The sequence below is a fragment of the Mytilus edulis genome, chromosome 2 (genome assembly GCF_963676685.1).
Source record: "Mytilus edulis chromosome 2, xbMytEdul2.2, whole genome shotgun sequence".
In the NCBI taxonomy this organism is placed as follows: Eukaryota; Metazoa; Mollusca; class Bivalvia; order Mytilida; family Mytilidae; genus Mytilus; species Mytilus edulis.
Window position 1 is genome coordinate 87,714,166 of NC_092345.1, and position 13,072 is coordinate 87,727,237.

The following is a 13,072-nucleotide window of genomic DNA, read 5'->3' on the forward strand; positions in this document are numbered from 1 at the left end:
TGTATACTATCTGAACTTCAAATATTAGTTTACATACCGGAATTATTACTAAACACAACATACATATTGATAAACAGTACGGATAAACATTAATTGTTTAATTAGTCTTTTTGTTTTAATGTCTGAAATACGATAATGATATTTGTAAAAGTATTTAGAAAATAAGAAGTTCAAGACGTTATGTACATAAACCGCGCTTAACGTCGCACGATTTAGTCCCGACATTTCAGAGGGGAATATGATACTCAGAAGTGAATATGAAGTTTTGTTCGTCGTCACGTGTGAAAGTTTCCAATCAAATTTTGATTTCGCTGTCAAAATCAACATGCAGTGGAATAATAAGAATTGAACGATGAACAGTCAGTGCGTGAATTTTTCTTGCTACCTGATTGGAAGATATTACGAGACGTGAATAATCAAAGTTTATTGATTGGTTAGGACAATCCAAACCTAGTAAATGTCCTTCAATCCCGTAGAGTATCGGATTTGTCCTCTCTATTTTAGCAATTAGATTTTGCCTGGTCATTAATCATGCATATTCATGATATTGGTACACAGGTAACTTTTATCTATAAATAGTCGAATCTTCTGGAGTTTCATAAACAACAACGTTAAACGATATATACTACTTCGTGGCTATTCTAGTAAATAAATTAATCTACAAAGCGAGAGCACTTTCCGGCATTTTCATCAGCTAAGAGTCGTGTAGCCCTTTTTGAAAGGCTAATGCTTGTTTATACATAGTTATGAAATAACTGTTGTGAGCACAAGATTCACTGCACACTTTCAAAGTTCTGCTTTATCAAACATTAAAACATGAACTTTATGATCGGTACGATTGAGATTTTTATCTAAGACAACTTGGTTTATCTACCGGTATTAGTTGAAAATGCGGCTTTGAACTAGCTTTCACAGTAGCTGCGAGTATGTGTTGTTCAATAATTTGTGTCTTAATGTTATTGTTTTATGTGATAAATTGTTGTGTTGTTACACCACTGTACCAATGAATGAGGAAAGGAGGAAGGGTTGGTTTGATAGAGTTGCGAGCGGTGTGTGGAACGCATATTTAACTGAATAAACCAGTCAACCCTTAATGTCTATAAAAGACCCCCTCTTATAAATGTCGCTTTACTTTAAGCACCTTTTAAAACTGTTTAAGTTAACATATTATGTAAAGAATTATCAATTCAAAGATGTTTATTATCTTGAATAAAACTATTCTAATTAGATACGTTTTCATCTGCTATTGGACGGAAGATGTTGTTCATTTGTGTAATATAAGTTACTATTATTTGAAAACGCTTATAGAACAGCGAAATGGATGCACTAAAGTAAAAATAGAAGTCACAGATCCGATTGAATACAATTATCAGCCAAATTTTATTGATTTTGTAACATTTGTTTCAAATATGACAAACTTTTTACCCAAAATCACCAGCACCGTGATCATCAGGACCCATCAGCACAATGACAGGACCCACCAGCACAGTATCAGGACATAAATAAACTGAGAAAATGCAAAATTTTCTTCAATTGCACGGGTTTTGCACAAAATAATTTTGTCTTTTGGATTTGAGTATGAAAACAGACTTCATGAGCATTTTTGTTTAATTTTCCAGTTCTAGATTTTCTGAAAATGAGCACTTTTGTGTTATGTATGTAGATTCTTAATTTTTGGTCCGGTTTTCAAATTGGTCTACATTAAGGTCTAAAGGGTCCAAAATTAAACTTAGTTTGATTTTAACAAAAATTGAATCCTTGGGGTTCTTTGATATGCTGAATCTAGAAATATACTTAGATTTTTGATTATGGGCCCAGTTTTCAAGTTGGTCCAAATCGGGGTCCAAAATTAAACTTTGTTTGATTTCATAAAAAGATGAATAATTGGGGTTCTTTGATATGCCAAATCTAACTGTGTATGTAGATTCTTAATTTTTGGTCCGGTTTTCAAATTGGTCTACATTAAATTCCAAAGGGCCCAAAATTAAACTAAGTTTGATTTTAACAAAAAAATGAATTCTTGGGCTTCTTTGATATGCTGAATCTAAACATGTACTTAGAGTTTTGATAATGGGCCCAGTTTTCAAGTTGGTCCAAATCAGGATCCAAAATTATTATATTAAGTATTGTGCAATAACAAGAAATTTTCAATTGCACAGTATTCAGCAATGGCAAGAAATCTTCAATTGCACAGTATTGTGCAATAGCAAGAAATTTTCAATTGCACAGTATTGCGCAATAGCAAGAAATCTTCAATTGCACAGTATTGTGCAATAGAAAGTATTTTCAATTGCACAGTATTGCACAATACCAAGAAATATCTAATTGCACAATATTGCACAATAGCAAGAAATTTTCAATTGAAGTTATCTTTCTTTGTCTAGAACAGTAGTAGAATCAACTTAAATCATTGTTTTACACAATATACAATGTATATTCACTTTTACTACCAATTGATAAATTATTTAATCTTTACCATTCAGTGATAACAAGCACTTTTTTTACATTTTAATATTTTATGATGTATTTAAATGAGTAGTTATTGTTGCACACTCCATTAGAAATTTGAATTGATATCAGTTTTGGAATAAGGGAAAGGGGGGTGTGAAATTAAAATTGGGGGGGGGGGGGGTTCAATTTTTCTTATTTCAGATTTCATAAATAAAAAGATAATTTCTTCAAAATTTTTTTGAGAGGATTAATATTCAACAGCATAGTGAATACCTCAAAGGCAAAAAAAATAAAAAAAATAAAGTTCATTAGAACACATTTATTCTGTGTCAGAAACCTATGCTGTGTCGACTATTTACATGTAATCACAATCTAAATTTAGAGTTGAATCCAGCTGCTTGAACGTTCTGTCCATACTTGCCCCAACCGTTCAGGGTTCAACCTCCGCGGTCGTATAAAGCTGCGCCCTGCGGAGCATCTGTTTTTTTAATTTTATTATTATTAACTATCACTGTGCTTAAACGGCTTTGGTTAATTTTACTCACAGTCCAAGATGGCGGACTCTTAACTCGTTGAAATATTATTGATAAAAATATCTACTTTTTGCGTCTTTTTATTTTAACTTTGTAAATTTGCATAGGATTCTTGAATATCGAAACCACTTACCATTATCACACATATAATATCAGTAGCATACCACTGTTCAATAGTCATACATCAATTAAGCGGAAACAAATTCTGGTTACAAACCAAAACCGAGGGAAACATCAATTATAATACAAAAACAATGGAACAACAGAAGCTCTTAACAAACGCCAGCATACACAGAAATGAACTATTCATATCAACTGCAATATTCTAACTTGGTACAGGATATTTTTGAATGTTTCAATATTGACATTTAAGTATGGAGACCACAGATTCATCAGTCAAAAGATGAAATATGTGGGTCAAGTGAAATATCGTTCTCATGATTCATAACAAGTAGTAGGTGTGTTCGAATAACACATTTTATCTCATATGTCATATAAAGTGTCATGAAAAGCTTTAATTTTATTCAAATATTATTTAATTAACTGTAATCATAAAAAACAAATACTTTAAGTTCAAATATTTTTTTTGTATGTAATTTTTGTATTAAACAATTTGTTTACACACAGGTTGCTATCATGGCGGTTGATTATTTACTTCTAGTATTGATATATATGCACATCTCGAAGTCAACAGAAAATGACATTAGACCATCGTTATCTACAGGTATGAAGACCAATATTTATATTAAAAAATAATAATTCTCTTTTCCTTTATAGCCATGAAAACCTCGGATACCTTAGAGAATAGTATATTTTTTTTCTGAATCTATAGATGTATAAACCGGTCCAGTCGTTGTCATACTGACTAAAAAGGTTCAATGTTCAAAAGACTTTAATGTTTTATATAACCATGACTTCAGACGAAATTAATTTTTTTAAGATTTCAATTTATACAGATAAACAAATATTTGTATTTGATATAATCCTTTGCAATTGTTGGGGAAAGTCTTTTAAATACATACAAACACAATAAAAAATGTTTAGTTTTTACTTTTAATATGTCTTTCTTTCCCCTGTATACAATGGATTAATACTCCAGAATAATGATATATGGAAATAGTTACTATTTGATTAGAAATATCTTTAATGTATATTTAACCAACAATCTCTAAAATGTTTTAATGTCAGTCGTTTTTTTTTCAATATTGTGTGTTACTATGTCAACTTGCCGTTTTTCATCGTCTAAGAGATATCAGATGTCTGGTTTATTTGTGAGACATTCCCATGTATATCGACTACTGATATGTTTTCCAAATGCATTTTGTGTGCGTGGTTTGTTTTAAAAGACATCATTTATGGCCAATTATAAATACTTTTACAAAAAAAATAAAAATATAAAAATGTATTTATTTCAATTTCCTAAAATCTTTTATTTTCATATACCGCAGAAAATAATGAAATGTAGATCCACAGAAACTCATGTAACAATCTCAATCCCATATCATATAAAGGACCGGTGTGGCACCGTTGAAGTCCACAATTCCTCTAAAGTCCACAACACCGCTAAAGTCCACAACGCCGCTAAAGTCCACAACGCCGCTAAAGTCCACAAAATTTCCGCTGAAGTCCACAAAATGACCTCCGCTAAAGTCCAGAAGAAAACACCGTTAAAGTCCACAACAACAAGTTCCGCTAAAGTCCACAAAAAAGCACCGTTAAAGTCCAAACATTTTTTTTTCATTATCAAAAGTCAATTTTCTGTTTTTTACACCCGATATTATAGATCCAATTAAAAGCACGGACTTTAAATTTGTTCTTAGAAAGTATTTCTTGTTAGCATAAATTATATTTTTGATGAATGAAAAAATTATAGTATTTGCTTTACTGATTTTTATGCGATTTTCTATCAATCAAACAGACAACATTTCTGAAAAGTTATCTAACTATTATACTCTTTTTATTCTTTAGTAAATATTTGTTCATCCACAAGAAACTCCAACATAGCTTTCTCTTTATGTATATGCTGGAGACATAATTTGGAGCCTATATTTGATATTTAAATTTCCTTTGCAATATCTATGAAACATAGGTAAGATTTCCATTCAGTGTCTGTTAGGTTCCACAGCAGCCAAAACGGTCCGTAAATCTCAAAAATAGACTTGGATCCATCATGTTCTTTTTTGAAATCAAAATAATGATAAAGAATACCACACATTCATGCATTTTGTGGTGCTCAGCAGATTTCCATCACTCTTTGGTTTGCATATACAAAAGAAGATATGGTATGATTGCCAATGAGACAACTGTCCACAAGAGACCAAAATGACACAGACATTATAAACAACTGTTTGTTTTGTTTTCAAAAAGGAAAATAAATTTGTTACAGAATGAAAGATGAATTGAATAAATTATAAGCGGATGTGGTTCTGTATTGTGTATTATCCATGATGAGTACAAGTATAAGTTTTTTTTCAACAATGCTACATGTATATATATGTTCCAGACAATATGAGTATATCTGATTTAATTGAACCCTTACGCGTACAATGTGGACCATATAAGTATACCTGAACGTATACTCGTACCGTATGAGTATACTCGTATGGTTTAGTATGAGGTCGACCATACATGTGCATTTGTCAAATTTATCAAGAGTCAGAAAATGAAATAAAAACTTTAACCAAATAAACTAGAGTCTCTAAAGAGCCTGTGTCGCTCACCTGTATTTACTGATCCTTTGGAAATCATGTAAAATAAGGTAAAAATCATAATTTATAGTATAAGATATCATTAGATACTATAATAATATCTAAGATAATAGCAAAGAACTCAGGGGCAGCAACCCAACAACTGGTTGTCTGAAAATTTCAGGGCAGATATATCTAAATCTGATGAACATTTTTGCCACCGTCAGATTTGCTCTAAATGCTCCAGTTTCAGAGATATAAACCAAAAACTGATTTTACCCTATGTACTATTTTTAGCCATGTCTGCCATCTTCGTTCGCGGGCAGGGTCATCGGACACATTTTTTAAACTATATACTCTTATAATGATTGTGGATAAGTTTAGTTACACTTTGTTTAAGTAATTTCAGAGGAGAAGATTTGTGTAAAAGTTAATAAAATTAACGGTACCAATTTTCTTGCACCAGATGCGCATTTCGACAATACATGTCTCTTCAGTGATGCTCGTGGCCAAAATATTTGAAATCCAAAGCGTATATAAAAGATGAAGAGCTATAATCCAAAAGGTCCAAAAAGTATAGCCAAATCCGTGAAAGGAATCAGAGCTTTGCATGAGGGAGATACATTCCTTAATTTAAAATAATTTCTAATATTTTGTAACAGTAAATTTTAATAACACAAAAAAATCCGTATTTTCATGCCAGTACCGAAGTACTGGCTACTGGGCTGGTGATACCCTCGGGGACTAATAGTCCACCAGCAGAGGCATCGACCCAGTGGTAGTAATAAAATTAACGGTACCAATTTTCTTGCACCAGATGCGCATTTCGACAATACATGTCTCTTCAGTGATGCTCGTGGCCAAAATATTTGAAATCCAAAGCGTATATAAAAGATGAAGAGCTATAATCCAAAAGGTCCAAAAAGTATAGCCAAATCCGTGAAAGGAATCAGAGCTTTGCATGAGGGAGATACATTCCTTAATTTAAAATAATTTCTAATATTTTGTAACAGTAAATTTTAATAACACAAAAAAATCCGTATTTTCATGCCAGTACCGAAGTACTGGCTACTGGGCTGGTGATACCCTCGGGGACTAATAGTCCACCAGCAGAGGCATCGACCCAGTGGTAGTAATAAAATTAACGGTACCAATTTTCTTGCACCAGATGCGCATTTCGACAATACATGTCTCTTCAGTGATGCTCGTGGCCAAAATATTTGAAATCCAAAGCGTATATAAAAGATGAAGAGCTATAATCCAAAAGGTCCAAAAAGTATAGCCAAATCCGTGAAAGGAATCAGAGCTTTGCATGAGGGAGATACATTCCTTAATTTAAAATAATTTCTAATATTTTGTAACAGTAAATTTTAATAACACAAAAAAATCCGTATTTTCATGCCAGTACCGAAGTACTGGCTACTGGGCTGGTGATACCCTCGGGGACTAATAGTCCACCAGCAGAGGCATCGACCCAGTGGTAGTAATAAAATTAACGGTACCAATTTTCTTGCACCAGATGCGCATTTCGACAATACATGTCTCTTCAGTGATGCTCGTGGCCAAAATATTTGAAATCCAAAGCGTATATAAAAGATGAAGAGCTATAATCCAAAAGGTCCAAAAAGTATAGCCAAATCCGTGAAAGGAATCAGAGCTTTGCATGAGGGAGATACATTCCTTAATTTAAAATAATTTCTAATATTTTGTAACAGTAAATTTTAATAACACAAAAAAATCCGTATTTTCATGCCAGTACCGAAGTACTGGCTACTGGGCTGGTGATACCCTCGGGGACTAATAGTCCACCAGCAGAGGCATCGACCCAGTGGTAGTAATAAAATTAACGGTACCAATTTTCTTGCACCAGATGCGCATTTCGACAATACATGTCTCTTCAGTGATGCTCGTGGCCAAAATATTTGAAATCCAAAGCGTATATAAAAGATGAAGAGCTATAATCCAAAAGGTCCAAAAAGTATAGCCAAATCCGTGAAAGGAATCAGAGCTTTGCATGAGGGAGATACATTCCTTAATTTAAAATAATTTCTAATATTTTGTAACAGTAAATTTTAATAACACAAAAAAATCCGTATTTTCATGCCAGTACCGAAGTACTGGCTACTGGGCTGGTGATACCCTCGGGGACTAATAGTCCACCAGCAGAGGCATCGACCCAGTGGTAGTAATAAAATTAACGGTACCAATTTTCTTGCACCAGATGCGCATTTCGACAATACATGTCTCTTCAGTGATGCTCGTGGCCAAAATATTTGAAATCCAAAGCGTATATAAAAGATGAAGAGCTATAATCCAAAAGGTCCAAAAAGTATAGCCAAATCCGTGAAAGGAATCAGAGCTTTGCATGAGGGAGATACATTCCTTAATTTAAAATAATTTCTAATATTTTGTAACAGTAAATTTTAATAACACAAAAAAATCCGTATTTTCATGCCAGTACCGAAGTACTGGCTACTGGGCTGGTGATACCCTCGGGGACTAATAGTCCACCAGCAGAGGCATCGACCCAGTGGTAGTAATAAAATTAACGGTACCAATTTTCTTGCACCAGATGCGCATTTCGACAATACATGTCTCTTCAGTGATGCTCGTGGCCAAAATATTTGAAATCCAAAGCGTATATAAAAGATGAAGAGCTATAATCCAAAAGGTCCAAAAAGTATAGCCAAATCCGTGAAAGGAATCAGAGCTTTGCATGAGGGAGATACATTCCTTAATTTAAAATAATTTCTAATATTTTGTAACAGTAAATTTTAATAACACAAAAAAATCCGTATTTTCATGCCAGTACCGAAGTACTGGCTACTGGGCTGGTGATACCCTCGGGGACTAATAGTCCACCAGCAGAGGCATCGACCCAGTGGTAGTAATAAAATTAACGGTACCAATTTTCTTGCACCAGATGCGCATTTCGACAATACATGTCTCTTCAGTGATGCTCGTGGCCAAAATATTTGAAATCCAAAGCGTATATAAAAGATGAAGAGCTATAATCCAAAAGGTCCAAAAAGTATAGCCAAATCCGTGAAAGGAATCAGAGCTTTGCATGAGGGAGATACATTCCTTAATTTAAAATAATTTCTAATATTTTGTAACAGTAAATTTTAATAACACAAAAAAATCCGTATTTTCATGCCAGTACCGAAGTACTGGCTACTGGGCTGGTGATACCCTCGGGGACTAATAGTCCACCAGCAGAGGCATCGACCCAGTGGTAGTAATAAAATTAACGGTACCAATTTTCTTGCACCAGATGCGCATTTCGACAATACATGTCTCTTCAGTGATGCTCGTGGCCAAAATATTTGAAATCCAAAGCGTATATAAAAGATGAAGAGCTATAATCCAAAAGGTCCAAAAAGTATAGCCAAATCCGTGAAAGGAATCAGAGCTTTGCATGAGGGAGATACATTCCTTAATTTAAAATAATTTCTAATATTTTGTAACAGTAAATTTTAATAACACAAAAAAATCCGTATTTTCATGCCAGTACCGAAGTACTGGCTACTGGGCTGGTGATACCCTCGGGGACTAATAGTCCACCAGCAGAGGCATCGACCCAGTGGTAGTAATAAAATTAACGGTACCAATTTTCTTGCACCAGATGCGCATTTCGACAATACATGTCTCTTCAGTGATGCTCGTGGCCAAAATATTTGAAATCCAAAGCGTATATAAAAGATGAAGAGCTATAATCCAAAAGGTCCAAAAAGTATAGCCAAATCCGTGAAAGGAATCAGAGCTTTGCATGAGGGAGATACATTCCTTAATTTAAAATAATTTCTAATATTTTGTAACAGTAAATTTTAATAACACAAAAAAATCCGTATTTTCATGCCAGTACCGAAGTACTGGCTACTGGGCTGGTGATACCCTCGGGGACTAATAGTCCACCAGCAGAGGCATCGACCCAGTGGTAGTAATAAAATTAACGGTACCAATTTTCTTGCACCAGATGCGCATTTCGACAATACATGTCTCTTCAGTGATGCTCGTGGCCAAAATATTTGAAATCCAAAGCGTATATAAAAGATGAAGAGCTATAATCCAAAAGGTCCAAAAAGTATAGCCAAATCCGTGAAAGGAATCAGAGCTTTGCATGAGGGAGATACATTCCTTAATTTAAAATAATTTCTAATATTTTGTAACAGTAAATTTTAATAACACAAAAAAATCCGTATTTTCATGCCAGTACCGAAGTACTGGCTACTGGGCTGGTGATACCCTCGGGGACTAATAGTCCACCAGCAGAGGCATCGACCCAGTGGTAGTAATAAAATTAACGGTACCAATTTTCTTGCACCAGATGCGCATTTCGACAATACATGTCTCTTCAGTGATGCTCGTGGCCAAAATATTTGAAATCCAAAGCGTATATAAAAGATGAAGAGCTATAATCCAAAAGGTCCAAAAAGTATAGCCAAATCCGTGAAAGGAATCAGAGCTTTGCATGAGGGAGATACATTCCTTAATTTAAAATAATTTCTAATATTTTGTAACAGTAAATTTTAATAACACAAAAAAATCCGTATTTTCATGCCAGTACCGAAGTACTGGCTACTGGGCTGGTGATACCCTCGGGGACTAATAGTCCACCAGCAGAGGCATCGACCCAGTGGTAGTAATAAAATTAACGGTACCAATTTTCTTGCACCAGATGACGACGACGACGCCGGACGACGCCGAACGCAAAGTGATGAGAAAAGCTCACTTGGCCCTTCGGGCCAGGCGAGCTAAAAAGTGACGCTACATTTTTTAGTATGAAATTAAGTTCAAATGCTCAAATTGCAATTGAAGTTATGGGAGTACATACATGTATATTTTGGAAGATAAGTTTTTAGAACATTTAGGAACGTTGTACTTAAAAAACCGATAAGCCAGTAAAGTAAAATGGTCAGAAGTATTTGTCACCTATAATTAGTTGTTATATATATATATCATGAAATCTACGGGTATTTTTCATAACAAATATTTAGGAACTATTTCATGTAAGATTTTAATCAAAATTAATACCAATAGAAGCAGACCTCTCATAGGTTTATTTGTTTATTTGGTAATTTATCTATTTTGAAGCGTTAATTCTCAATTTCTGATGATATAACACAAAGTTTATATCTTATCCAAAAATTTGATTTACACCAAAAATGAAAAAACAAAACTAACCGAAGAAAAGTATGACCAAATAAAAAAAAACTTGCCGACGTATTTGTGTGTTGAGAAATCCAGAACTAATAAAAATAAGTGTCTATGAGCATTGGAGGGTGTGGATATAGGATAAAGACAGGATGTGGATATAGAATAAAGGCGATAGGAACGTTCATCTTGCATTGAGCCCGAACACCAACAATTGTTGAACTATCCTATAGTCATATTGATTGATAAAATGTACGTCACATCAAAGTTCACGGTATCGCTTTCAGAGTTAATTTCGTTTCTTTATTCTCTTTTAAAGATACTTTTTTTAGTATTTTGAAAAGGCTAAATGGAAGACTAGTATGAAGTTTTAAGCTGAAACTTTTACGAATTATATAATATCAAAGAATGTTTCTGTTCTTTTCAATACAATTTTATTGGTTTAATACTGTAGAACAGATTTAGCGTTTTGTGAGTTTATAGAAATTAATCTTGTGAGTAATTTTACATGTGATTAAAACACTTTACCAAGATAAACAACTAGTGTATGTATATTTTCTTAAGCCCCATTTATGGGGATTGGTTTTTCCTTTTGAATGGTTTTACACTTGTAATTGTTGGGGACTTTTATAGCTGGCTGTTACGTGTGAGCCAAGGTTCCGTGTTGAAGGCCGTACCTTGACCTATAATGGTCTTTTATAAATTTTAACTTGGATAGAGAGTTTTCTTATTGGCACTGTGACTCATACCACATCTTCCTATATCGATCAAATCAGGTTTTGTTGTAACATTTTGGTAGAAACCCATTCAACGCATCGATATCTGATACTAATCGATAAAAATATAACTTAAAGCATAGAATATTTTCTTTTTTATTTGGAATTTATCATACTGGCTTCATTTTTCCGTTCTGAAAATCATAACAGAAATTAATAACGTTAAACGTTGGTTAAAAGTTTTGCGACAGGAGACCTTTGGGAATTCATAAACTTAGTATTTTTTTGTTTAATGATATAATCAAGATTGTTGCATGCCGTTCAAATGTTATAGATTAGGAGGCACATTTGCTTTGTACATTAATTATGTCAAAAAGTGAGTATATGCAAAGAATAAGAGAAAAAAATTACTCGTTGAATGCAGTAATAATAAATAACGAATTTACCAACTTTTTAGAAATGATGTCCAAATTGGCCATCAAGATCAAAATTGATAGAACAAAATCATATACCGATACTGTACTTTTTTCATGTATCAAACTGATAAAAAAAAATACTACCGAGAAGAAAGGCCAATGCATTGTATTGTACTAACGGGATAAAAATAACGAATAATATGTTTTTACAATAAAAAAATTGGTGTGGACTTTAACGGTGCTTTTTTGTGGACTTTAGCGGAACTTGTTATTGTGGACTTTAACGGACTTTAGCGGAGGTAATTTTGTGGACTTTAGCGGAAAGTTTGTGGACTTTAGCGGCGTTGTGGACTTTAGCGGAAATTTGTTGTGGACTTTAGCGGTGTTGTGGACCTTAGAGGAATTGTGGACTTTAACGGTGCCACAGACCGGTTTAGTGCCGGTCCATAACAACAATAATACAGATAACATATTGTTTACTAAAGATTTTCTTATCCCAGGGATAGATTACATTAGCCTTTTGGAATTTTGAATCCTCAATGCTCTTCAACTTTTTACGTGTTTGGCTTTATAAATATTTTGATATGAGCGTCACTGATGAGTCTTATGTCGACGAAACGCGCGTCTGGCGTACTAAATTATAATCCTGGTACCTTTGATAACTATTTACACCACTGGGTCGATGCCACTGCTGGTGGGCGTTTCGTCCCCGAGGGTATCACCAGCCCAGTAGTCAACATTTCGGTGTTGACATTTATATCAATAATGTGGTCATTTTTATAAATTTCCTGTTTACAAAACTTTGAAAAACTAAGGATGTTCTTATCCCAGGCATAGATTACCTTAGCCGTATTTGGCACAACTTTTTGGGAATTTTGAATCCTCAATGCTCTTTAACTTTTTACGTGTGTGGCTTTATAACTATTTTGATATGAGCGTCACTGATGAGTCTTATGTAGACGAAACGCGCGTCTGGCGTACTTAATTATTATCCTGAACTAGTTACCATCGCATCATAAATATTCATTAATGTCATGTGAGTTATATAACTTTTCAGTGCATTACGTGTCTAAACCGTCAGTAAACTGTCTTCGCATAGAAGAGCCAGGTATGTT

The 13,072-nt window shown here is 33.9% G+C and overlaps 1 long non-coding RNA gene across 1 annotated transcript in view; it reads left to right on the forward strand.

Annotated features, from left to right (window-relative positions):
• LOC139513289 (uncharacterized) overlaps positions 1-13,065 on the forward strand; it is a 37,133-nt gene extending 24,068 nt beyond the window's left edge. The window contains exons 2-3 of the long non-coding RNA XR_011662419.1: positions 3,612-3,708; positions 13,015-13,065. This is a non-coding gene — a long non-coding RNA (uncharacterized lncRNA). The remainder of the gene's footprint in view (positions 1-3,611; positions 3,709-13,014) is intronic.
• The last annotated feature ends 7 nt before the right edge of the window (positions 13,066-13,072 follow it).